Source organism: Rhinatrema bivittatum, chromosome 3 (genome assembly GCF_901001135.1).
Source record: "Rhinatrema bivittatum chromosome 3, aRhiBiv1.1, whole genome shotgun sequence".
NCBI classification, from domain to species: domain Eukaryota; kingdom Metazoa; phylum Chordata; class Amphibia; order Gymnophiona; family Rhinatrematidae; genus Rhinatrema; species Rhinatrema bivittatum.
Genome location: NC_042617.1, coordinates 198,767,787 through 198,794,084, shown reverse-complemented (window position 1 = coordinate 198,794,084; position 26,298 = coordinate 198,767,787). Strand labels below are relative to the sequence as shown.

General features: G+C 43.6%; 1 protein-coding gene across 1 annotated transcript in view; it reads right to left on the bottom strand.

The window, feature by feature from the left end:
* Positions 1–26,298, bottom strand: part of QPCT (glutaminyl-peptide cyclotransferase) — a 116,008-nt gene that overhangs the window by 83,822 nt on the left and 5,888 nt on the right. The window lies entirely within an intron of this gene.

Here is a 26,298-nt window from a genome sequence, read left to right as displayed (position 1 = left end):
CACGTAGCCCCTATATTAGGGGACTCTTCAGTAAGACACAGGATAAACTTTAAATACCAGGGCTACATCTATGGTTCCACAATGTCTTTCATCTCTCTTCCTCGGTGTAGGGTCCTTTGTTGGGGAAGAGGAGGGAGGATCACTTCCTGGGCCCTAGGCATTAGTTCCTTCATAAATAACAATGATGATGCTAAACATGACACTTGTGTTTCACATAACTTTACTGAGGAAATCATTCAAACATGAAAAATGGCATTTTCCATCAGTCTCTCTGAAAATATGCATCCAGGTACTGACATCTGTAAACTTGTGACTCTGTATCTAGGTAAAACTGTGGACAGAAAAACTCATTCCTTCTCAAAACAAACTCAAAACCCATATAGATTACAAGAGGGCCCCTGCTTTTATACCAAGAGGATCTGCCCATAGCAAAAGCCTCATGTAGGGGTGCTGTAGCAGACATGGTGCAATCTAGGAATGTACATTTGTTTTAAATGAATAGCACATCCAAAATGAAAATGGCCTTGCATGAAAATACCCCAAAAATTTCAGGTATTTTTGTTTCAATTTTGGAAAAACAATAAAGGGCTTCTCTGAGACCCTCCAACACCCTTTCCAATCCCCCAAGAAAGCCTCGGCCCCAAGCCTGCCTGGTACCTCCCAAATCCCCTCTGACCCTCTCCCATCCCTGATCCAGGCCCAGCCAGAACCCTCCCAGCCCCCTCTTGTCTCCCCAGAAATGTTTTTCAGGGCTGGGGACCTCCTTTCTGGACTTCACTAATCCCCTTTTCTGGGATCTGTGAGATGAAAAGGGCAGGTGCAATGTCCACTTGCTGACTGGAGATTTAAAATGGCACTGACAGTCCTCATGTCATCACTGAAGTGACATCACTTTGGCGCCTGTCTCAGGTGTGGCTGGTGTCATTATGTTGTATGACCATATGATGGCAACACCAGTGATATCACTTCGCCATCATCGTCAAGACTGACAATGCCATTTTTAAATCTCTGGTCAGCAGGATAGAAGCAAGTGGGCATTGATCCTGCCCTTTTTATCCTGCGGACCCTACGAAAGGGAGTAAGTGAGTGCCATGAAGGAGGTCCCTAGCCCTGGAAAACATTTCAGGGGGAAAGAGTGGTAAAGGCCCCAGCAATTTTCTGATGAGGCAGGAAGGGGTTGGAGGGGCTAGAGGGCCCCAACAAGGCCTAGAGAGGCTCAGTTGGATAGGCTTTGGCCTTGAGATTTTGTAGGGGGGCAGAGGGTGGGATGAGTTTGGACGGTCTGAGGAAGGCCCTTTTTTTCTTTTACTTTTTAATGTTGTTTCTTTCATCAGTTTGGGAAATGAAGCAAATTGAAAATAAAATATTAAACAAACCAAAAAATGATCTTCCTTAGCATCCAAAACAATAAAATCGAAAAAAAAACTGTATGTGCTGCATATCCTCAGTGCATTCCTCTCTCCTCTTCTAAATGCATAATCCTTCAAGGCTATACCTTTGTAGGGATCCCAGTGGGGCCCTACATGTTATTCCCTTCCTCTTAAAGTTAATTGAATGTGCAGTGCTTAGACAGTTCTACAGGTATACAGATTCTGATGGGGTTTGCCCAGTCACTAATAGGTTTCCAATTATGGGCAGTAGAAGGGGTTTTTTGATATCTAGGCCTCCTTGCCATAACCCCCACTTTTTTGGGGGGAAGGCTTGTGTGGGATATAAATATTCCCATGAGCATGCTCAGTGTTCAGTGGAAAGGTGATTGAATAGAGAGTGGGTGGAAGGAGATTGGAGAAGGAGCACTGGAGAGTCTTGGCCTCATCTCAGGGAGTCCATTGGCTTGAAGGAGTATTATTGCTTTTGAGAAGATTTTCTGAAGAAGATTGATCAGTCCAGAGGGAAGGGCATCCCACCAGAATCCCAAAAGGCTGTATCAAAAGATCTTTTCGCCCAGGCATTCAGTGAACAGCATGGGTGAAGATAAGTATTGAGGCTTTTGAGAGAAGAACTCAAGAGACTTGAAGAATTTTGCAGTTGGATTACATTTTAATAGTTTTGACCAAGTTTGGGATTTTCCTAAAATTGTTCTTGGGGATAATTTTTCCAACCTATGCTGGAGCTGCATTCTAGTTATTTTACCTTGCAATGGGAGGGTATTTTTTTTCGCTATGGATGAAGGTGCAAGAGAGGGGAGAGTGTTGAGAAAACCTAAAATGTACAAGGAAAACATTGCTTTCATTGTAATAATCTTTTTGATGTTATTTTTTATTTTTGAGATTTTGGCCAGGATTCTTCTAATTAAGTTGCAGTAAATGGATTATTTTGAACACCACTTTGGACTCTTGCTTGGTTTTTCCTCATCTCAGTGCACTGGTTGAGTGGTGTGGTGTGAGTATTTCTTTTTACCCAGTTTGATACTTTTGGCTTCCTTTCTCTCGCACTGGACTCTCTTGCACTTGATGGTGATCATCGAACTAGAGTGTGAGCCTTTGACTGCAGTTGTGACTGACCACACCATGGACTCAGGAAGATAGCTTTCCCTCAGTCCAAACTTTGACCTGGACCCGTAGCACCAATGGATGCTGTTTAACTAATCAAATGGGGGACCTACTACAAGATGATCAGAGACTAATGCATAGTAGCAGTCTGGATTCAGGAACGGCCATAGCACCAAGACTATTTTAACATTTTTGCTGAATGACCTATTACTTGGATCAGAAAAAGACCTAGAGTCCGTGCAGATTCTTCTTCACATAACATCGGCTTTTGACACCATTGACTACAATATTCTTGTGAGTCACCTAGCAGGGTATGGAAGGACTTGTTCTCGCTTTGTGTAACCCTTTTTTCATGGATGTGATGGATCCCAAAGGGCCATAAAATATTTGAATCTCAGCACTACATTCATTATTTCATTCCCCCTCTTCTTGTCCCCCAAGGGTGGGTTCATTCTGTGTGGGGATGGGGGTGGGGAGGATAACCTTCAAGGTCAAGGGCAGGGGTGGAACCATGGTTGTGAATGTGTGTGTGTGTGAGTGTACTCTTTGAGGTAGGAACATCAATAAACCAGGCCTGACTCACAGGATGGGTATTAAAATAAAAGTTTAATATGATTCATTGCAAAATAATTAGGGTGAATAAATCCACTGTGACCAGTTGCATCCAAGTTTCACTGATGCCCAAGAGAATAGCTTTTTGGTCTCTTTACCTCTGCGGAGGTGTCCTTCAGTTTAGAGCTTTGAGACTTTCTTATCCTCTATGGAGTGAATAGATTAGTGTCCTACAGTGGCTAGATTGTCCTAGGTGTAACAATCCCTGTTCCTCACAGTACCTGAGGTCTATATGTTCTCCTGCTCTCCAACCTGGCTGTGTCCTATGTCTCTGGGGTGGAAACTTCTTTGGGGGTATCCAGATGTTCTTCTCTCCTCTCAGACCTTTCTCTCCTAAGCTGCAGGCAGACCTTCCTGGAGGAAATGCCTTTGGCTAGAAACAGTTCTTAAAACCTTCCAGCCCTGGGAAAATGAAGGGTGGCAGAAAAATATCTTCCTTTCCTTTCAGATGGAAAAACTACAGGGAAACTTTCTTCAAATTAATGGTCACTGTAACCTCTTCTTGCTTGTGGAAAATGGTATGCAGCTCCCGTCTGTCCTCCTGAGTAGGGGGAAACAACCTCCATGAATTCCAGGTCAAAAATATCAAAACCTAAAGAAAACAGCAAAATCCTTTTCTTCAATCCCCCTGCCAGTCCTGTACCAGAAGCTGACAAGGCAGTGCCTCTCTTCTCTCTATTCTAGGCTGGACTTAAAACCGAGAAGGCACACCTTATTCTCTCAAACCAAACACCACACTGCCACATACCTCTATCTCCTAACTCTCCCTTCTGGATTGAGATTTTAATACTTCAGGTATCTTCAGGGTAGTGTGATGTAGGGATGACAACTCAAGGGTCAGGATCTAGGGTTAAGTGGAAACCGAAGAGGTCCCTACATTGATTTAAATTGTTTTTAAAGAACCGTGTGACAGTCCTCAAGGATCCATACTATCCTCAGTGCTTTTTAACATGCATTTAAAGCCATTGATTGATGTAATGAGATCTGCAGGTATACAAGTTCATACTTTTACAGATAGTTTATTATGAAAATAAGGAATTGCAATTTAGAGAAGTGAAAAAGTCCTTAGAGACCATTAAACTAATGATGAGGGAAAACAAACATATAATGAACCCATCAAAAATAGAGATACTATATGCTGGGAAAAAACTACCCTCTTATCCTACATCCCTCACTGATGCTGGAAAATGTCATCCTCCCAGTGAAGGTAGAGTCTAGGGGTGTTATAGTCTCTAGATTAACCTTGTCTTCCCATATTGTAGCTCTATCAAAGAATATCTTAATTTTGTTTACAAGCCTTTTGAGTTGTGCTTTTTGGATCAAACAAATTTAGCAGTTTTAATTCAGGCCTCAGTGGTTTCTAGGGTTGATTAGTGCAACATTGTTTACTTGGGATTACCACAGAAAGACAACTGATCCAAAATACAGCTGCCCACTTTCTTACAAGTATGTGGTACAGGGACTCGGGCCATCGCGCCCACGCGGCCTCCGGCGCTGCCCGTTGCAGGGGAAGCTGTCCTGCTTCTCCCCAGCGGCGTCTCCCCTCCGCGGGGGAAATCCAAAATGGCCGCCGCCATGCTTGAGCACTAGGCCATGCCCCCTCCACAGAATTAAAGGGACCCATCTCTTTAAATGACCTCACCTGTTCTCTACCAGCCAGGGCAGAGGAAGTATAAAAGGCAGCTTCCTCTGCTCATCCAGTGACTTGGCAACATCTCCTGTGAGCTTTGTCCAGTCTGCTTGCTTCGGTGAGTTCCTCGAGCTTGGCTTCTGGTTCCTGCTTTGTCTTCCTGGTTCCTGACTTTGGATTGGCTTACGGTGATTCTCTGGTTCCTGACTTCGGATTGGCTTAAGGTGATTCTCTGGTTCCTGACTTTGGATTGGCAAATGGTGATTCTCTGGCGTACGACTTCGGACTGGTGAGCGACGACCCTCTGGCACTCGACCTAGGACCTCCAAGACAACCGTCTCCAAGGGCCCGCCTAAGTCCCAGCAGCCCGGGTCCCTATGGGCTCCTCCTGGTGGGACCGCGGGCTTCCAGGGCGAAGCTCCAGTTGGCCCTTGCACTGTTACCCTGACCTCCCTAGGTCCACCTAAGTCCCAGCGGTTGGGTTCCTATGGGCTCCTCCCGGGGGGACCGCAGACCACCAGTGGTGAAGACACAGTGCCTCATCTCGCCTCTTCATCGCCTCCGTGTTTGCCTCAGCCTCCAGTGCCAAGGGTCAGCTGGTCCTGCCTCCTGTTCTGCCTCGCCACCTGACAAGAGAGCCTCGGACCCTCCGAAAGGTATACCACCCTCTCGTCGGCCAAGGGTCCACAAGCCTGAGCATAACAACTATACCATGCCTGTATTAAGGTGATTACATTGGCTACTAGTCCATTTCAGAGTTGTATTCAAAGCTTAGCCTTCAAATGTCTATATAATATGAGCCCTAGTTATCTTCAGGAAGATTTAGTAATATATGTGTCCTTATGAGTCTTGAGATCAGCACATGATACTCTTTTGTCAATCTACCCATTGAAAGAACCGAAGCTGAATAGGAGCAGATAAAGGGCCTTTTATGTTTGGTTTCAGCTGTTTGGAACAAGCTACCAAGGGATCTACACTTGTTATCAGATTAAATAGGGAGAGGCATAAGCAATAGAGAGGTAATAATGCCTCTTCACAGGTCATTGGTGAGGTACTGTGGAGTACTGTACCTGGAGTACTGTGTTCTGTTTTGGAGGCTGTATCTCAGAAAGGGTAAAGACTAAAGATAGTCCAAAGAAGGGCAACCAAAATGGTGCAGGGTTTGTACCAAAAGCTCTATGAGATCAGACTGAAGGAGCTTAATATGTATAACTTTGAAGAGAGGCGAAGTAGGGGATATGATTCAGACATTTAAATACTGAAAGGTATTACTGCACAGGAAGCAAAGTTTTTTCAATGAAAAGGAAGCTGTAGAAGGGGTAAATTCAGGAACATTGTCAGGAATTATTCCTTCCCAGAGATGGTGGTGATGACAAGGATATTGACAGACTTCACAAAGGCAACCTTCACTGAGTGATAGTTGCAGCTCGGGGCAGCAGTAATATGGCTGCATTGTGCTTTCTTCAAGGCATGGAGTAACCTGCACAGAGCAGTAGTTTGGGTTTCATGTGGGAATGTTCATCTACTTTCGGTAGATGCTTATGTAGCAGGACCCCCAAGCTGGCTCGCTAGCTGAAACTGAGGAGCTACAAAGCCAGGGTCTATCTGGCAGTGGGGAGGCTTAACCTCCTGGTTACTTGGTGTGGTCATAGATGTGGTTGTCTTGATTAAGCATCACTCCATTTAATCTAGTCACTGGGAAAGGGAATCCTCGGGGGGGGCGGGGGAATAAAAAAAAGTCATGCTCTCTACTCGAAATCACAGAATCCAGTAATGGTATTCTACATAAAGATTTACTTCAGTTTGAAAATCAAAATCCAAACCCATATAGAAAAAATTAGGAACATTGAAAAGATCAGTCAGAAAAACCATTGTCTCTTTATCCATCATACTCCTAAATGTTCTTCTCACCCCTACTTCAGCATCCACTTCCGTGATCCCTTCCCATTGAATATGCATTTTTTATTTATAAGTCAACCTCACTAAAGTCCCCAGGCAGTGTACAAGTTAGCACACACAATATAAAACAGATAACAAATCTCAGAACATTAAAAAAACAAATACATGACAAATCCTCCATGCAAGCTGAAAAGGATTATCAGGATATGCCAAGGCCAGCACCAGAGATGTTACTGCCAGAATTTAAAAGCAAGAGACTGGCCTATAAAAGTGTCAGGTGAAGAAAAAATGATTTGATCATTTTAAAAATGTTTTATGACAGTCCTTGTTGCAGCTCTTGGATATTCCAGAGACCTGGGGCAGCAACAGAAAATGTCCGCTCTCTAGTGTCGACCAGTCTAGCATGACATACTGAAGGAATGTTAAGTAAACGTCTCTGCAAGGAACACAACGCCCTACTGAGGTTGTAGATCTGGAGTATAGCATTGGACCAAGACAATGTATCCAAAGTTAAAAGCTTATGAGTCAATATATGTTGGTGTTTAAGGTAGTTGTGGGTGGATCCTTGGGCCGGTGGCAGATGACCACGCCCCCGGGGGAAGATCCCGAGAGGGACCTCCGGTCAGGCTCAGAGTATAGAGACAGACACACACTAGTTCTTTTATTAAACAGTATATTGAACCACCAGAGGTGGCAGTAGTGAGCTGGAAGTGCCCGACGGGGCTTTAGTCCGTCAGGAACTGGAACAGAGATCCTGGATAACTGAGCTGTAGAGAAACTGAATATAGTGAGTAGGCAGGGTATGCAGAGTTCAGGAATAGAACCTTGATGGTAACACTCACACAACAGTCTCTAGAAGTAGTCCAGGTGTTGGAATATGTTAGGCCCTCGAGGAGCGAGTACCTGGTTCCAGGGAAAGCTCTGAGAGAGAGAAGATAACTCACTGGTGTAGTAGGCAGCGATGACTTCCAGGCAGAAAGAGTATTCAGCAACCAGTCCAGGAACGTGGGCCCTCGAGGAGCGAGTGCTGGTTCCAGATTGTGACCTGAAAAACAAAGAGAGAGCGAGGCCCCCGAGGAACGGGTACCCCTGGTAAGTCCGAGGAGGCAGAGTAGCTTAGGTAGAGTAACCCTTGCTAACTCGATTAGTTAGCGATTTCTAAGACCTTATATACTGATGATGTCATCTCAGGAGGACGCCCCTGAGGTTCGCGCCACTGCTGGTACATCAGTTGGGGCCACGCCCTGCGCGCGCCCTAAGGCCCTTGTGAATCATGGTGGACCGCAGCATCGAGCCGCTCCGGGGACACCAGAGGAAGACAGCAGAGAGACGCCGCGGCGGCCAACCTTCCACTTTAGCAAGAGGGAGTCGCCAAAGAGGTGAGGAGGGCGGAGTGGAGACGTCGAGCAGCGATGGTCGCAACAATATAGCAGTTTTGTACTTTATCCTCCATTGCAGAGGCAACCATTGAAGCTCAGATAATATTGGTGAGATATGAGACCTGATGTTATAACCAGAGATCAAATGAGCAGTGGCATTCTGCCAAAGCTGGAGGGCTTTAACAGTGGGAAAAGGCAGGCCAAGATAGATTACACTACAATAATCTATTGTTGGTAAAATCAAGGCCTGCACACCATGAGAAAATTAGCATGATGCAACAAAGACTTAATACAACGTAATAGTTGCAGCTTGTAAAAACCAGATCTGAGCAAGCCTTGATCTGGTAAGATATGAATAATTTAGAGTCAATTATAATGGGCATGAGCAAGAATTTGAACCTCCACATCTCTAATTTTAACTGAGGGAAGTACAACAATTATTTCCCTGTTTTGAATTACTACAGTTTCTGTCTTAGCTAAATTTAAAGCTAATTTATTGTGAGTACCCTTGGAGGGTAGGGTAGTCTCTTTGCAATTCCAGCATGAACAAGGGTTGGAAGGTGACAAGACCTCTTGTTCAAAAAATATAATCCACTCACAAATGACTCCAAATAGACTCAATAGTAGTCAAGATATTAAAAAATCTTCAAACTCTTCTATCGAACTGTGGACTAGTATCACAGGCAAAAATTTAGAACCCAGCCCTTCCAGAACCTGGGGTTCTCCCTTCCTTCAGGAACTGGTTCAACTCCAAAAGTACACAAAACTGTACCACAAATCTTTTACTCTCCAAAACATCTCTCTTGGTCAGTCCTCTCTAACAGTAGCCAAGATAACCTTCTAATCAGTCCTCTTAGGGAGAGGCAATTACCCAGTTCACATGCCACAGGGGACATTTATATTCCCCTGCACATCCCACAAAAGGGTGATGACATGGCAAGGGGAGGTCTCCATAACTGAAAAAAAACCAAACAAACACCTTGTAAATGGAAATACAAAGAAAAATATTAGTGTCGCACATATAAAATCTCTGCTGGGCAGACTAAATGGGCCTATTGGTTTTTACTATGTTTACTATCTGTTGTTTTGCCTTGCCTTAAATAGCTGGTTATTTTCCCAGGCGTTTGAAGATTATGTAACGTGAACCCTTGCTTTAGATGAGTGGAAGATGCTACAATATGGGGTGATATAACAGTTTCATAATTAATTGTATTTGTAATCCCTAGTAAATATGAGGTCTGACAATTAAGTTTGCGAACTTGCCACCGTGCTCTTACGTTGACAGCACTGTATAAACAGCTCGGTAAGGTTTCATAACCTTGATATATCAGTGTCTCACAGCTGTGTTTGTGTCAATGTGTGGCTCTGTTTTGCTGAGTGGCGTTCATTATTGTTGTTGCATGTTTTTGTGTGCCGTCGCGAAAATGTCGGAGCTTGAATTAGTGCAATGAACAAACATTAAATTTCTTGTTAAACTTGGCAAGAATGAAAGTGAAATCAGGAACAAGTTAGTCCAAGTTTATAGGGATAATGCCGTGAAGAAAACGGCAGTGTACAAATGGATTAAACATTTTTCTGAGGGGAGAGAATGTATCACTGATGAAGAGAGGTCAGGGAGGCCAATAAGAAGCAGAACTGATAAAAACATTGCAAACATTTGTTGAATTGTTCGTCAAAATCAACGGCTGACTGTGAAAACATAGCAGACCAAGTAAACATCGATAGAGAAACAATTAAGTGAAAATATTGGCATGAGAAAGGTATGTGCAAAAATGGTTCCAAAGGAGCTCACCGATGAACAAAAGCAAAGGAGAGTCGAAATTTGCCAAGACCTTTTGGAGAGGCAAGACAAAGTTTTGGGCCATGTTATCACTGGTGATGAAACATGGGTGTACCAATACGACCCTGAAACAAAGCGTCAAAGTGCACAATGTAAATCAGCCAATTTTCCATGACCAAAAAAGTTCCGTCAGTCCAAATCAAGAGTCAAAGCAATGCTGCTAACCTTTTTTGATATGGTACTCAAATATGGAGAGAATACATATTCCCTAAACATTAATAAACCACATGTAAATATAGGGAATCATCAAAATCCAATTACCCAAAGATACAATGCATATAAGAATTATTATTGGCCTATAATTTAGAACATTACATCATAATATTTCATAACATCATTTTTATTCATCATTACAATATCAAAAACACACATGTGAGGTTTATACCAATAAATACACTCACTTTTCAATCAGTTTTTCACATCACTTGTGATGAGAACATATCAAAGATATGGACATGTGAAAAATATTCAAAAACAGTATCATAAAACACCCCACATACACTCAATCACATTCACACCACATACAATCACCCACCCTTTATAAAACTCTAAAGTGCCACATTATCACAATCCCAGAAGAGCCACTCTACAAGATTATCCTTTTAACCCTATATTTTCAAATTTTTCTTAATCCCACGTTGGATCCTTCCCATATGCCCCATTGTCAATATTCTCACTCAGGATCCTTCCAATATGCCCATACAGGATCCTTCCAATGTGCTCTACACGGATCCTTGTTTCGCATAAGCTTCTTCAGGGAACAACTTGCGACCAGATCATATATAAGTCGACATCTCCTTCTTCACCAAGCACTTGCTCTCGTATTCACACAGACTGAAATGTCCACCTCCTTTACTTCTATTCAAAACAAAATTCAAACACATATAAGACCACAATAAATCTCAAAAATGTCACTTTTTCCATATCCCTAGTCCGCAACTCACTTCCTCCCGTATTCACACAGACTGCTAATATCCATCTCCTTTACTGCTATTCAACCTATAATCAAAAGACATTTTATTAACTAAGAATATTGATCTTACTAACATTACCACTCCTTACATTCCTTATTTACATCTACTCAGAATTTAAATGCACTCTAACCTTAAAATATCTCCTCAATGCTCACAATCACTTCAAGTAGCAACTTCAAAAACTTCTGTTTTAATACCAGACTCTCATGTACCTATTCAAACAAAAGGTACACAATTCAATACACAACATACGACCGACTCAAAGTACATCAAGTTGACAAAATTCTATAACATCTATATCTCAGCTCTTACCTTACAAAAACATACCCCATTGCAGGGATTTTTTATCAAACCGACCAATTATAACGTCAACAAAGAGCTTTCCTTCTGCCCAACCGCTTGAAGCTTACAATTGGAGGTGTCAGTAACCCCATGGCGTCTTCCTTCCCTTTTTAAGATGGCGTTAACCAAACACACCCAATAGCTCCGCCCCCCGAACACCACGCATCCGACCAACCAATAAGACACAACCATAACACCTATCTCATTACGTTCACCCAACACAAACATTAAACCACCCAACACAAACATTAAACCACGCATACCATACATCCGACCAACCACTGAAACCTAAACACAGAACCTATCTCATCATGTCTTCAAAACATTCAACCCCCGTACCTCAACGCACATCCAGCTAACCAATCAACCTCAAGCACAACAAATATTTCCTCACCCCAAACATGCACGATACACCTCTACTTACCCAACAACAATCTACTTTCAATACTCAACATCCATAAGTCCACACATCACAAACACTACATTCACATGCATACTCCACCCCCCAGCAAAGAACCCCTCATCAGACCCACACAAAATGCCAATCAACCATATCAAATAGACAACTTCTGACATAAAAGTCTGCCTTTTCCTTGTAGTCAGTAACCGAGGAGCAAATTCTCTTATACCTCAAGAACTGACCTACAGGGACACTCTCTAAGCCGCCTGGGGTGGAAGCTCTCAAAATTGAGGATAGAGTTCCTGTCTGTTTCTTTCACAAAAAACTGTTGTCTCAATTTTCTGATTCAACCTTATTGCTTGTATGCTGGTGTTGATTGGGAGGCATTCTATAAATAGGTATGTAAAGGGTAATTTGGTTGCTATTCTGTCTATCTGATGTGGTTGATTGGAGTTTTGTGTGGCTCCTGCATCATGACAATGCACCAGCTCACACGGCACTGTCTGTGAGGGAGTTTTTAGCTAGTAAACAAATAACTGTATTGAAACACCCTCCCTACTCACTTGATCTGGCCCCCAATGACTTTTTTCTTTATCCGAAGATAAAAGAAATATTGAAAGGAAGACATTTTGATGACATTCAAGACATCAAGGGTAATACGACGATAGCTTTGATGGCAATTCCAGAAAAAGAGTTCCAAAATTGCTTTGAAGGGTGGACTAGGTGTTGGCGTCAGTGCATAGCTTCCCAAGGGGAGTACTTCAAAGGTGACCGTAGTGATATTCAGCAATGAGGTATGTAGCACTTTTTCTAGGATGAGTTCATGAACTTAATTGTCAGACCTTATATGCTGAATTATTGATGGTGTGATGTAATAGTTTTATAATCAACTGTCAGCAAACCCTGCTGTGTGTGCTGAAATTATTGATTCTATAGGGAGGATGTACGCTTATAAGTATTTTACTTTATTTATAAATGGTATTTGTTGCTAGTTTATGTTTGTGTTATTGTTTTGTTTTTTAAATTATATTTGGCATTATAGCATTTTGAGGGCATAACAGAGCTTTACCCATGGAAATGGAGTCTTTGAAAGCTGCCCATGCTATTTGCAGTTAAAATTATGACGATAGTTCCACTATGTGCATAATTTTACCCACAATGGGCTTGCAAGTATGCAAATATGTTTTAAGTTTCAAAAGTATGCACAGAACTTTAACCAGAAAAAATATCCGCAGAAATAGGAGATGCAAAATTGTGTAGGTTCTTTTTCTTAGGCAGTTTTCAAAGAGAAAGTTTTCTCTTTGAAAACTGATACAAAGTTTGGGATAAAAAGTTCCAGCTGTCTTTGCATTTCTTCATGCAGTTTAAGAATTGCCCTTTTTGAAATGCTGCACAAACGTTTGCGAGCAATATGCACACAACTTACATCAATTTTCAAAGAAGACTTATGCTCCTAAGACCACTTTGAAAAGTATCCCACCAAATTGCAAGTTACATCTGTCCATATAAATTTCCCATGAAAATTTATATGCATACTTGTTAAATTTCCAAAAGTATGGAGGTCATTTTAAAAGGAGTTACACTTGTAGATGGAGCATACTATTGTACCAATTTTAAAAATCATTTACATGTGTAAATATCCTATGGACAAATCAATGGCATGTATTGTAGCAATTTTTAAAAACCTACTATGTGGGTAAAGTGCATTTACCCATATAAGTGTTATGCCCAATTTTACACATGTAAATGCTTTTTAAATTTACCCTCCTACTGTGTAAGTGCAACTACACCCCTGCTCAGTCCAGGTAAACTTACACACATACAGGAGATTAATGCGTAAGTTTATGCTCATATCAGGAAGTCAATTTCAAAAATTAACAGGTAAACTTTCTAAAGGATTTGCATGTATAAATTTAGCTACTATTGTAGCAATTTTCAAAAGCCATTTATGCATGTAAAATGCACTTATGCAAGCAAATCCTATGAACAATTCAATGGCATATATTGTAGCAATTTTCAAAAGCCCATTTACTTGAATAAAATGCATTTACTCGAGTAAAACCCAGTTCTATGCATGTATATGCTTTTTAAAATCAGGATCTAAATTTCTGGGGGTAAACCACTGTTTAACCAAAGAAAATGCTTTTGAAAATTAACCTCACTATGTTTTAATGTATTTCATTGTAAAACATTTTGAGTATCTTGGAGGTAAAGCATGGAAAAGGTAATAAAAATATTATTATTATTACTACTTATTCATATTCTTTACATGGAGTGATTTTAACTCTTGGGACTTGTGAGGTGTCCTCTAACCCAGGCAAAGAATATTTCTGCTAGTATATAAATATATATAAAATAAAATGTATGATACCTCAAGAACAGCTCATCCTATCTACTCTAAACTTACCAATATTACTGATTGTCAGTGAAAGAAAATTATAGATGGGTCATTTTTCACTTGACCCTTTTTGGGGCTTCCATTCACTGCCTAGCTGCTTTCCTGACTGGACTGAATTTGGGGGTGGGGAAGGAGGTTGGCTTTCTCACTGTCCCTTGGAACAGAAGGTGCCTGAACAAAGGAAGGCCGAAGCCTTAATAGTCCGCATCCAGAGGATAGGTACAGAGGTGTCACTGTCAAGCTTGAATGGAAGCGGCGGCACTTGGAAGGTGTAGCAAGCAACATGGAACTCTGGACTCAAGAAAGTCTGAGGCGAAGTCGTTCATAGCAATGGTCAAGGCACGGAGAAGGCAGGCGTGTGGTCAGATGTAGCAATAGTCAAGACACGGAGAAGGCAGGCGTGGTCAGATGTAGCAATGATCAAGGCACGGAGAAGGCAGGCGTGTGGTCAGACGTAGCATTAGTCAAGGCATGGAGAAGGCAGGTGTGGTCAGACGTAGCAATGATCAAGGCACGGAGAAGGCAGGCGTGGTCAGACGTAGCAATGGTCAAGGCACGGAGAAGACAGGCGTGGTCAGACGTACCAATGGTCAGAACCAGGAAGTCAATCAGCACACAGACGAGACGAACACGGAACAGGAACCAAGAACTTGGAGAAACAGGAATACGAAGCAAGGCTCACTGAGAAGCAATGAGTACGAGGAAACCAGGAACAGGAGACCAAGGAGACCTGTTGCAATGGCAACACTTCAGTGCGAGGCTTCAGCATTTAAGCGCTGAGGGAACTGACGTCAGCATCCGTGGGCCCTTTAAAGGTTTCACTGGTGTGCGCGCCTAGGGAGAGGCACGGCACCGCCGGCGGCATCTCTCCGCAAACCCCGCAGAGAGGCCCGACGGATGGAGGCATCCTGGCTGGAGGTCCCGGGAAGCAGAGCAGGGCCGGAGGTGCTGGCGGAAGTCCGAGGTCGGGACTCATGGCCCACCGCCACCAATGACAAGGAGCTGGAGCCTGAAGCTTGAATAGAGAGGTGAGAGGGCCGCACCGCGGGGCTGTTGTGGGTGGCGAGCGTAACATTATTAGTGGAAGGCCCTGATAAAAATGACAGACATAAAAGGCAAGTACATGCCTGCCCTGACCTCCCTCTGCCTTTGGAACTGCACTATCTCTGAGGTTCACATACTTTACCCAGTGGCAAAAACTACACGCACTATTATACAGCATATGTGTACTTGTCCGAGCCGGTAAAAGTACATGCGCTGTTGCATATTGGAGATAGTTTTAAAAGGAGTTACATGTGAAAATGTAACATATTATTGTACCAATTTTAAAAATTGCCTTTACGCGTGTAAAGGGCATTTATACTTAAATATCCTATGGATAATTCAGTGTCATATATTGCAGCAATTTTTTAAAAACCCACTTACACATGTAAAACCTAATTTTAATCATGTAAATGCTTTTTAAAATCAGGCCTATTGTGTGCAATTTTGCTCACAGAGAGGCCAGACTATGTTCCGAAGTGCAGTTATGTTCACACCCACAGGAAGCCAGTAAAGGTTAATTGAATTTCTCCTCTAATTACCGTTCCTAAGGGATAACTTTGGGTGGGGCACCAAGAGGAGATCCTAAGGAACCAGAATCAAGCATTAAAAAAGTAGTGCAAATATGTGCTTTTGAGCGTGACTGATAGTGACGAAACAAAAAGAATGCAAATTATATAGACAGATGATGCAAATTATATGTAAATAGATATTGCCATTTTGAATAAAGGCACATTTGAATTCTGCATTTTTGAAGCTTGCATTAGCAAAAGCTCAAAACCTAACATCATGTTTCTATGTTTACAAAAATCTGACAAAACCTCAGACATCTCAAGATCTTCCCTTCCTAGTAGAGATGTGAATCGGAACTGGAATCGGTTCCGATTCCTGGTTCGGGGACTATAGTGAAATCTTTTTCGTGCGGTCCGATCAGGTTTTTTTTTTATCAGCTGCGCCCGAGCCGATAAACAAAAAACCTACCCCGACCCTTTAAAACATATCCTTCAGCTTCCCCCACCCTCCCGACCCCCCCCCCCAAAACTTTTTAAAATTACCTGGTGGTCCAGTGGGGGTCCCAGGAGCCATCTCCCGCTCTCGGGCTGTCGGCTGCCACTAATCAAAATGGCACCGATAGCCCTTTGCCCTTACCATGTGACAGGGTATCCGTGCCATTGGCCAGCCCCTGTCACATGGTAGGAGCACTGGATGGCCTGAAAAAACCTTCAGCTAGGATATTCTAGTTTGCTTTTTTTTTTTCTTTAAAAATAAAAGAACAGATAACAGCAAAGACTGTGGAAGATCGATTTACATCTGCTATTGCAAACAAAGTTCTGGCAGCTACAAACACTCTGATGTTATTTTCCTGGCCACTGACCTCAGGGACTTGAAACAGTGATCAGTAAGTTCAAATAATGAACGTCAATGCATAATAGCAGGTGAAATTGAGAAATGCATTCACCTTAACATGCTGTTAAGGTGACATGAGATTTCCAGATATGTAAAAGTAGCACAGATAAGCATGTAAAAGATTCTTCTTTTATTTTTGCTATATTTAAAAAAATACTTTTGCAGTTCTACTTCTTATTGTGCCTGTGGTGGCTTGGGAGTGGCTAGTGGCTTGGGAATTTGTTGGAGGATAGAATGGCTGGACTCTGGCTGTTTCTTCACAAAACCTTTATTATTTACGTAAAGAAAACAAGCAAAACAGGCCTGCTTATCTCAGCAGTCTGGCAAAGGAAAACTCCTAGTAAAGGTTAGATGTATGTAGTCTTGGCATATTCTGAGCTTCTGTTTCCTGGCTAGTTATCCTTCTGCAAAGGGAAATGCCCTGGGTCCAGGATTCCCTGCTGGATTATGTCTTAAAGTGGACCGGGCCAGATAACTAAAACCGGTCCCTTAAGGTATTCTGAGCCTGCCTTCTATACATTTCTTACATGTATTTTCCATGGAAATACTAGAAGAGCTGTTCTTTTCTTTCATTTACTTTAGAACCTGATGGCAATGTGCATAAGAACACTTTTTAAATTGTTCTCAATATTTCACAAGCAATTTTTTATATGTTCCTAGAACTGAAGTTTCTGCTTTGTTATGCAACACTAATAACGAACAAGTACATTTTAACACGAGGCCTGTTCACCAATCCTAGCTGTCCAAATTTTGGCAGGCTAAGTTTAAGCTCATTTCCTATCAGACCTAGCTGACTAGATTTTAAGCAGAAAATCCACCTAAATATAACCGTTTAAAACTTACCTGGCTAAACATAGGATGCTCAGCTTTGTGCAGCAGAACTAAAATCAGCACTTGGCCAGCTTTCTTTAAGAATCCTCCCTAACCCTGCCCCCAGCATCTCTGATCTCTCTTTACTTCACCTGCCTCATGAAGTGCTACTGTGTTTTTTCAAAGTCTACCTTTCAAAGCTGGGTTTAAAAAAGGATTGGATAAGTTCTTGGAGAAGTCCATTACCTGCTATTAATTAAGTTGACTTAGAAAATAGCTACCGCTATTACTAGAAATGGTAACATGGAATAGACTTAGTTTTTGGGTACTTGCCAGGTTCTTATGGCCTGGATTGGCCACTGTTGGAAACAGGATGCTGGGCTTGATGGACCCTTGGTCTGACTCAGGATGGCATGTTCTTATGTTCTTACCAGTTGCTCTTCCTCCCCCTTGGTGTGCTATTTCTAAAACGTTCAGCGGCTGCCCTGATCTTTCTTCCACCATTCATCTCCCCACACCCCACAGAGCGTGGTAGCTCTTGTACCCCTCTCCCTTGAGGAAGGAGGAGGGAGAGTTTCCTCCTCTGTTCCAGCACCAAATGCCACGGCACCCCCAACAGACAGCCAAACAAGTCTTCACAAACACACAAAACGGAGTCTACTGCAAAATACCAATGCTCCAGCAAGTATGGGACCAGCATTGAGAACTAATCTGTTCCAACCAAGCATAATACTTCTCTAAAAGCAAGCACACAAGCTATGGCTTTGCATAATCACAGGTTTAATATTAATTTGCTTAATAGGGGAAAGCCAGACTTCCAGCATCCTACTCTGATGCCATCATGTTCCCCCATTAGGGAGACATCTAGGACTGATATACAGTAAATGTATTTGATATGGCAGGAAGAGGAATGTCCTGATTGGTTGTAGGATTATTTAATCAATTGGTCTATCGGTTGATATAGTGGGCTGAAGATGGAATAATCTCTCTATGTGGCTAACATACCAATTCTGTCCTCGAATTAAAATAAAAACAGATCTACTCAGCTGGTGTGGTTCCCAAAGTGAGCCGACTTCATTTACAAAAGAAATGTAGGGACCTCTTTGTCATTTGCTTAGTAAAGGATACATTTATTCTCTGGTTTAGAGAATACGCCAGTATGGTGAGTGCAGTTAATGGTTCCTGCCATTAGGTGGTAGCGCACAGACCTCAGAAGGAAAGGTTCAGTTTTTGAGCTAATTCTGACAGAGGCAGGAAGCAGTTTTCATTTCTCAGGAGTGGATATGTCCCTGCTAGAAGAAGGAAGCGATAGGGAGCTGTGAGCCCATCCTAGAAGAGGAAAGTTCCTAATAGGGGTGTGCAACATTTTGAAAATTCACCTTTAAGTGTGCTAGCACTTGGATTTTGTCATCCATCAGTTCTATGAATAATCTGCATGCTATAACTTTGTAAACCTGCTTAAGTGAATTGCCTTACCAAAGTAAGAGTGATGGAGTGGAAAGAGACTGTTCTGTAAATATTTTCTTATATACTTTTATTCAGTACAGACATTTTAATTGGGAACACCAGAAGATTGATGTGTGCTTATAATCACCAGAGGGTCATAAAGCGATAACTCTTCCTCCTGCCATTAAAAGAAGCCCATTCTTCTTCTTGTGTAACTCGGTCACCCAGGAGTTACAGAAATTAACTGAACAGGTTGATCTTCCACAGGAAGTGGTGGTTTTCACAGTTCCCAGTTTTTGTATAGAGCAGTTGAACTATGATGCAAGAACTCAATTTATTCAGAGCAGTACTAACTTTCACTTCACTCCTTAGCTTCCAATAGCAATTTTGGTACCATTTTTCTTAATGTGCTAGTTTTTATGCTGCTTCTCGGGAGCCAGTATCACCTTAGGGCTACTTCCTGGGGATAAGATGGGCCTGCTCTTTCTACTTCTGTGCACTCGGTACTAATGAATAGACTACTGGGGCGTGGAGGTTGACACTTGAGAGAGATTTAGAAGACTTTATTGGCATGAAAATCTGTGCATATATTGCCATAGTAGTACATAAAGTGGTTAAAATAAAAGAAAAAAAGAGAAGAAACTATATAATAGTGCTAATAGTAAAATAAGATTATAGAGACCAGAAATGACAACAAGGATAATTCTCAGGTCCTGATGCTGATTCATATTGTCCCTTGTCAGATTAAATTTCTGGCCTGGTGGCAGGATAGAACATATTTTGTTGCTATAGCTGATTTTTCTCCCAGGAGTCTATGGCATTTCCATTTGTGAGGTCTTTTATTATCTCTGATAGTTTTGGGAAATGTGCATCTCTGACACCTTTCTATTTTCATACCTGGGAATTTCATTTCCAGTCACCCAGAGATTTTTGTGGATTGGGGGTGGGTGGGGGGAAGGTCGTGGCAGTTTGTATGCATACAAACTTTCTCCTCTCTCACACACACACACACTAACACATTCACATGTTCACTCAACACTCACTCACACATGCTCATTCTTACATACATGCTCACTCTCACTTCTCTCCCTCTCCCACACACACGCCTACTCCCATATGCATGCCCCACACACAGGGCCGGCGGGTCCATTAAGCGAAGTTCGGCAGTTGCCTAGGGCGCCGAGCCGTAGGGGGCGCCGAAGAGCAGCCACGTGATGCCGCAAGCAGGGTCAAAGTTTGGTCAAAGTTGATACAACTTCACAATAGAAGAGGCCAATGGTTTGTTATAGCTGCACTATGACCTTCACATTACTATACAACCTATAGACTCCAACAGAATGAAAACATACCTACTGCACCTCTAGCCAAGCATTTCTAAACCTATTTCACCGGACTGCGTATGGAGGTAAACACTAGCTAACTAGTGCCCATCTCACATACATGCGCATCTACCCAAAAGTAGCTAAGAGTGTGGTCTCTGGAGAAGGCAACTGTAGTCAATTATGAATCTCCACAGTAAGGATCTTCCTGTTTAGATCTTGCTGTCTTCTTTGGGAGCATATAATGAGCTTTTGGTTGTAGGCTCTAGGCCATATGGTCTTGCCTGCCAGAAAAGTGCCTAGTTGGAATGGCCACTGGCACTCTAGCATGCAAGGTCAGGTAGATCCAAACCTCTGACCTAGTCAACCCTTAAGACAAAAAGCACACAATGAAAACAAACAACCGGAAAGTGTTTTTTCCAACCAGTGACCACTTTGTTGTGTAATAAATGTCAACAGATTGAAAGAGAGTCAACATCTTTGGTAATCACATTCTGCAAGGATAAGATATCAAATTGCACATGATGATTTTTTTTTTAAATTTTAAATTTATGTATTTTCAATAATTGCAAGATACATCTTGACACAGAAATACAGAGAATAGGATACATTTAGTTACAGGTAATTCTCCAATCAATTTCTTATTCCTTTCTCTAATATAAATCCTCATATAAGGGGAGGGGGGGGGGGGCGCGGCGAAATTTCCCCAACCTAAGTAAAAAATCTTTTCACAATAGAACAGCAGCGACTATTCCATCTATGGGGAACTCAGTGTATTTGGACTGGACACTACTGGTATCACAGGAGTTTTTCCTATTAAAAACTATGTCAATTGTGGTGGGTCAAAAAATACATACATATTATTGTTATACTTTACCATGCACTTTACATGGAAACTTAAGGAAAAAAGCCTCTCCAATTTGTAAGACCTGCGGCCTCAATAGGAGAAAAGCTTTCCTCCTTTTTTTGAGTCTCGCGTGAGACATCTGGGAATACTCTGACTTTACATCCCAAGAAACAATTACTTCTATGCCTAAAGCACAATCTCATTAACCAGTCTTTATCCGGTTCAAGGGCTAAAGTCACTATAAACGTTGCAGAAACTGCCCCTTCAGTATCCGAAGTCTCCAGGACTGCTAAAATATTCAGGCTTTGCTCTCAAACTGGTATTAAAGGTGTTATTCCTTCACGTTGATCTTCCCTTTTTTTAAACTTTGGCATAAAAAAGATTTTTGAGATTGGTGGAATCAAATTCTCAGTGACCTGAAGCGTTTCCATAAGATATCTTCTGAACAACTCCTTGGGGGAGATTAACGGTATGTGAGGAACATTTATAAATCTCAAATTTCTATTTTTGACCAAGTTTTCCATTTTCAACAACAGGTTGTTTCTTTCACCAGTCATTACTGACTGGACCTGCTGTATTCCATTGACTTGAGCTCTAATAACAGATACTTGTTGTTCCAGTTCTATAGTTGTATTAGACAACACTTTTATTTTATCTTCCACCTCTTTAATTTTAGCATTTACTGAAAGTAACTGCTGCAAAATAGAAATTCTCATCTCCACTATGGTTTCCCATATATTCTCAAGGGAGAAAACTGCAGGTCTTACCACAGTAGATATTCTCAAAACAGGAGATTCTCCAGCAGCACCAGCAGGCTCCTCCAGCAACACATCTCTTCCCAAGCCAGTTTGCCCCGATGATACACCTCCCTTCCAGGGCACCTCTCATCGTGGCAGGATCATCTGGTGGTGTTCCCCCAGGGGGCTGAGTGGCGATATTGAGCCAGGGAGAAAGGGAAGCTCAAATTCCCCTCCCCCACTCTCCAGCGGCTGAAGCCCCGACCTTGTGACGCTGCGCACCATATGGGCATCCATCGGGCCAGAGAAAGGCAACGTCGGAGGGACCACAAGGTAGGGTTCAGTCCTTGGTTTGCGTTTTCTCCCCATCGCAGGTAAATTGCAGCAAGAAAAGAAAATTCAAAGTAAACACGCCCGAGGGATCCGACGCCGAGTGAGTCTCCCGAGCGGCCATCTTGCACATGACATTGTAACTGAAATGAACAGCACACAGTGAGTGTAGATCTGTACATATATTAATCCAAATGGCAACATTATATACAGTCTTTCCATCTTATCCTTTTGCATAATCATGATTACAGCAAAGAAGATAGAAAGCGAAAGTGGCACCCCACTAGCTACAGTACAGCTTTAATTTTAGAGCTGATAGTTGTGCTGCTATGTGATGTTAACAAGAAACCCACAGACAATCCATGTGAAAGAGTGCACTCAAGGGGACAGCCTAAGGGCCAAGGCAGCAGAGTTCAAGAAGAACATAGCAGGACCCCCAGGAGAAGACACGCAGCATGGAAGCAGAAGCCCCAGGAGAAGACACTGCAGCATGGAGGCAAGAGCCCCAGAGAAGACACAGTAGCATGGAGGCAGCAGCAGGATGAGATGAGATACCAGCAGGATGAGCTGAGATGAGACACCAGCATGGAGGCAGCAGCAGGATGAGCTGAGCTGAACTGAGATGAGATGAGACACCAGTTTGGAGGCAGCAGCAGGATGAGCTGAGCTTAACTGAGATGAGATGAGACACCAGCATGGAGGCAGCAGCAGGATGAGCTGAGCTGAACTGAGATGAGATACCAGCTTGGAGGCAGCAACAGAATGAGCTGGGATGAGATGAGACACCAGTATGGAGGCAGTAGCAGGATGAGCAGAGATGAGATGAGACAGACACCAGCATCAGTAGCAAGAGATGAGACATGATAAGAAGAGGCAGCAGTTGGACCGTGACTGGAAAACACATCAAGGAGGCTGAGTAAGGGCAAAGCATTGAGGAGGGCTTTAGAACTAGACAGCAAGACAATAGTGGCAGACAGTATACCATCCCCTTCTGCAAACCAGCACAGGAACTCTGTGGTTAGGATGAGTCTAGCAGACTTCTTCCATCTAACTGGCACAGGAACTCTATGGTTAGGACAGGCCCAGCAGGCTTCTTCTATCTAGCCGGCACACAAAATCTGTACAGAGGCCCAGCCAGGCTTCTTTGGATAAATCTTGTTAGTTGTCACTGAATGTCAGCAGGTCTGCTTCTTCATGGCCCTTTGCCATGGCTTGGCTTGGCTTGCCACCTGGGGGCAGTATGTCTTTAGGAACCTACCCATGGGCTGTTTCTTAGGCCAGGGACTGCTGCGGGGCATGGAGTCTGTTGCGACCGTCGGTCTGCGACGGCTTCGCCCCGCCTACCTGGCTCCTCCTGCTCACCTCGGACTACTGGCTGCCGCGGCATCTGTCTGCCGTCCTCTCCGGCGTCCCCGGACCGGCTTAGGTGCTGCTTCCCGCCATGCTCCTCTAAGGCATCATAGGGGGCGCGCGCGCACGCTGCCCTCATCTTTATTTCCTCGTTGGCGCAAACCTCAGGGGCATCCTCCTGAGATGATGTCACGCTGCCCGGATATTTAAGCCTACAACTTTTGCTAGCTAATCGAGTTAGCAACCCCCCGGAACTCTAAGGATGGGATTCGCTCTCCGTACCGAAGCTACTCTGCCATTCCAGCTTTATCTGGAACTCTTATTGCTAATGGGGTACCCACTCCTCGGGGGCCTCTTCTGCTTCTTTCAGGTAACCGGGACTCGCTCCTCGAGGGCCCATGTTCCCTGAGTCGCTGCCTGCATCTACCATCTTTTCTACTTGGAAGACTTCACTAACAGTTTCCATCTGTGAGTACAACTACCATCTATTCCACAGTACTGCTTCCCTGGAACCAGGTACTTGCTCCTCGAGGGCCTGCCCTCTGTTCCAGTGCCAGACCTCTCATCTAGTGGAATAGCTGTGTGAGTACAATACAAGCAAGCTCTCGAGGAGTACTCACTCCTCGAGAGCTTGCTCGCCCTGTCTCGGAGCTTCTCCTATTCTACCTGGGACTCTGTATGTTTCTCACAGTGTTCTCATAACTCTCAGTCTCTTTCCACTACAGCACATCCAAGCAGAGGATTCGCTGTTCCAGCGTCCTGTGGGATACTCGCCCAGCCGGGTTCAACTTCTACTACTCACTACTGCCACCTCTGGTGGTTTCCAAAACTGTTTAAATAAAGATTCAAATCTGTGTTTGTGTGTCCAGAGTCTAGCCTGATACCGTGGTCCCTCACGGGACTGCCCCCCGTGGGCGTGGTCAGCTGCCACAGTGTCCAAGGATCCACCCAAACATCAGTAACCATAACAGAGTCCTAGGATGATGGGGAAGGCACAGATGGCGGTTCGGGCATGTGTTGTAAGATCTGAGTCATATGCTGGTCATGTTGTTAAATGATGTTTCCACCATTGTCAGAGTTTGAGAGTGTGCTGCCATCTGTTCATGTAGAGCTTGGCTTTGTTTGTTGACAGCACTCCTCAGGCGCACTAAGGGTCTGCTAAGGAATGGCAATGTGTTATGACATAGACTGCAGAGTTGGCAATCTGTACCAGCGGAGTACTAGAGATGGTGCTCAGCTGGACAGAAAGTAGACAGGTGAATCCTTGGGTCAATGGCAGATGACAGCGCCCCCAGGAGGGAGTCCCGAGAGGGACCACCGGCTAGGCTGGAGTATGGAGACAGACACAGATAGTTCTTTTATTAGTTAGGTAGTATAACCACCAGAGGTGGCAGAAGTGAGCTGGTATGCCCGGCAGGGCTGAAATCCCTCAGATACTGGAACTGTGATTCCAAAGAAACTGTAGATAGTGAATAGACAGGATATGCAGATATACATAGCCAGTACTAGATGATAACTCACATAAGGTCTTGAGATGGCTCAGTAGCTGGAAAGGGTTAGGCCCTGGAGGAGCGAGTACTTGGTTCCAGGGAAAGCTCTGAGAGAGCCATGGTAATTCACAATAATCTGTATCTGGAATAGCTTCTAGTCAAATAGAGAATATTCAGAGTGTTCAGGAACATAGGCCCTCGAGGAGCGAGTGCCGGTTCCTATATACCTTCTGAAATAGTAACTCACAATGTCTGTACATGCAATAGCTTCTGGACAAGGAGAATTTTCAGAGTATTCAGGAACATAGGCCCTCGAGGAGCGAGTACCGGTTCCTATCGGTAGTCTGAAATAATAACTCACAATGTCCATCTGTTGTGATTGCTTTCAGGCAATAGAGTGTCTTCAGAGGGTTTAGGAACATAGGTCCTCGAGGAGCGAGTACCGGTTCCTATCTGTAGTCTGAAATAAGAAATCACAAATGTCTGTACCTGCGATAGCTTCTGGGCAAGGAGAATCTTCAGAGTGTTCAGGAACATAGGCCCTCGAGGAGCGAGTACCGGTTCCTATCTGTAGTCTGAAATAAGAACTCACAATGTCCTTCTCTTGCGATCTCTTCCAGGCAATGGCGAGTCTTCAGAGAGTTTAGGAACATGGGCCTCGAGGAGTGAGTACCGGTTCCTTTCTGTAATCTGAAATAGAGAAAGAGGCCCCTGGTAGGTCCGCAGAGGCAATGTTGCAAGAGTGAAGTGGGTCCGATGGAAATCCCGCAAGCAATCCTTTGGGTGCAAAGTAGTCTTGGACAGCCGAAACTAGTCCAATCGGAGTCCTTGCTAACTCGATCTGTTAGCAAAAGTAAAGATCTTTTATGTTGGAAGCGGATGATGTCAATACAGGGGGACGTCCCTGAGGTTCACGCCCTTGCTGGTACATTCTTCGGAGCGCGCGCGCCCTACATAATCAGGAACATCGCGGATCCGCGTCAAGCCGGCCCGGGGACGCCTGGGAGAGCGTCACGGAGACACCGTGGCATCAAGCTGTCCATCAGGCACGGAGGGAGTCACCACACAGGTAGAGAGGGTGGAGCGAGGGCGAAAGCAGGCATGAACGCAACATGGTGCTGGTGTCGTGGCAGTGCCAGTGCTGGTTCTGTGTTGGTTGTGGCGCAAACTGTTTTGGCCTCTAAAAGTGGCATGAAGGGTCTGGTGGGCTGCTCCTGCTGAGTGTCTGCTGCCTCATGCTGGTGACGTGGTGTGCTCGACAGAGTTTGCGGTGGCTCAAATGGCTCCCACTGCAGGCTGGGTTCCTCCATGAAGGCTGATATGTTTAGTCTCACAATGAATGGTGTAAGTATGTATAGTATATGAATGATATATAATAAAACAAGAAACGTAAAAGATTCAGAGTTGTTCTTGTAAACAAATGGGATTTTTAACAATGGGCTTGCTGAGCCGAGGGGTTCCACTATCTGCTTGTGCTCAGGAGACTGGTGCTGCTACTCCTCCTCTTTCTCCTCACTGATCTGTGTCTGTGTGTCCATCAGCAAGGGGGCATGAA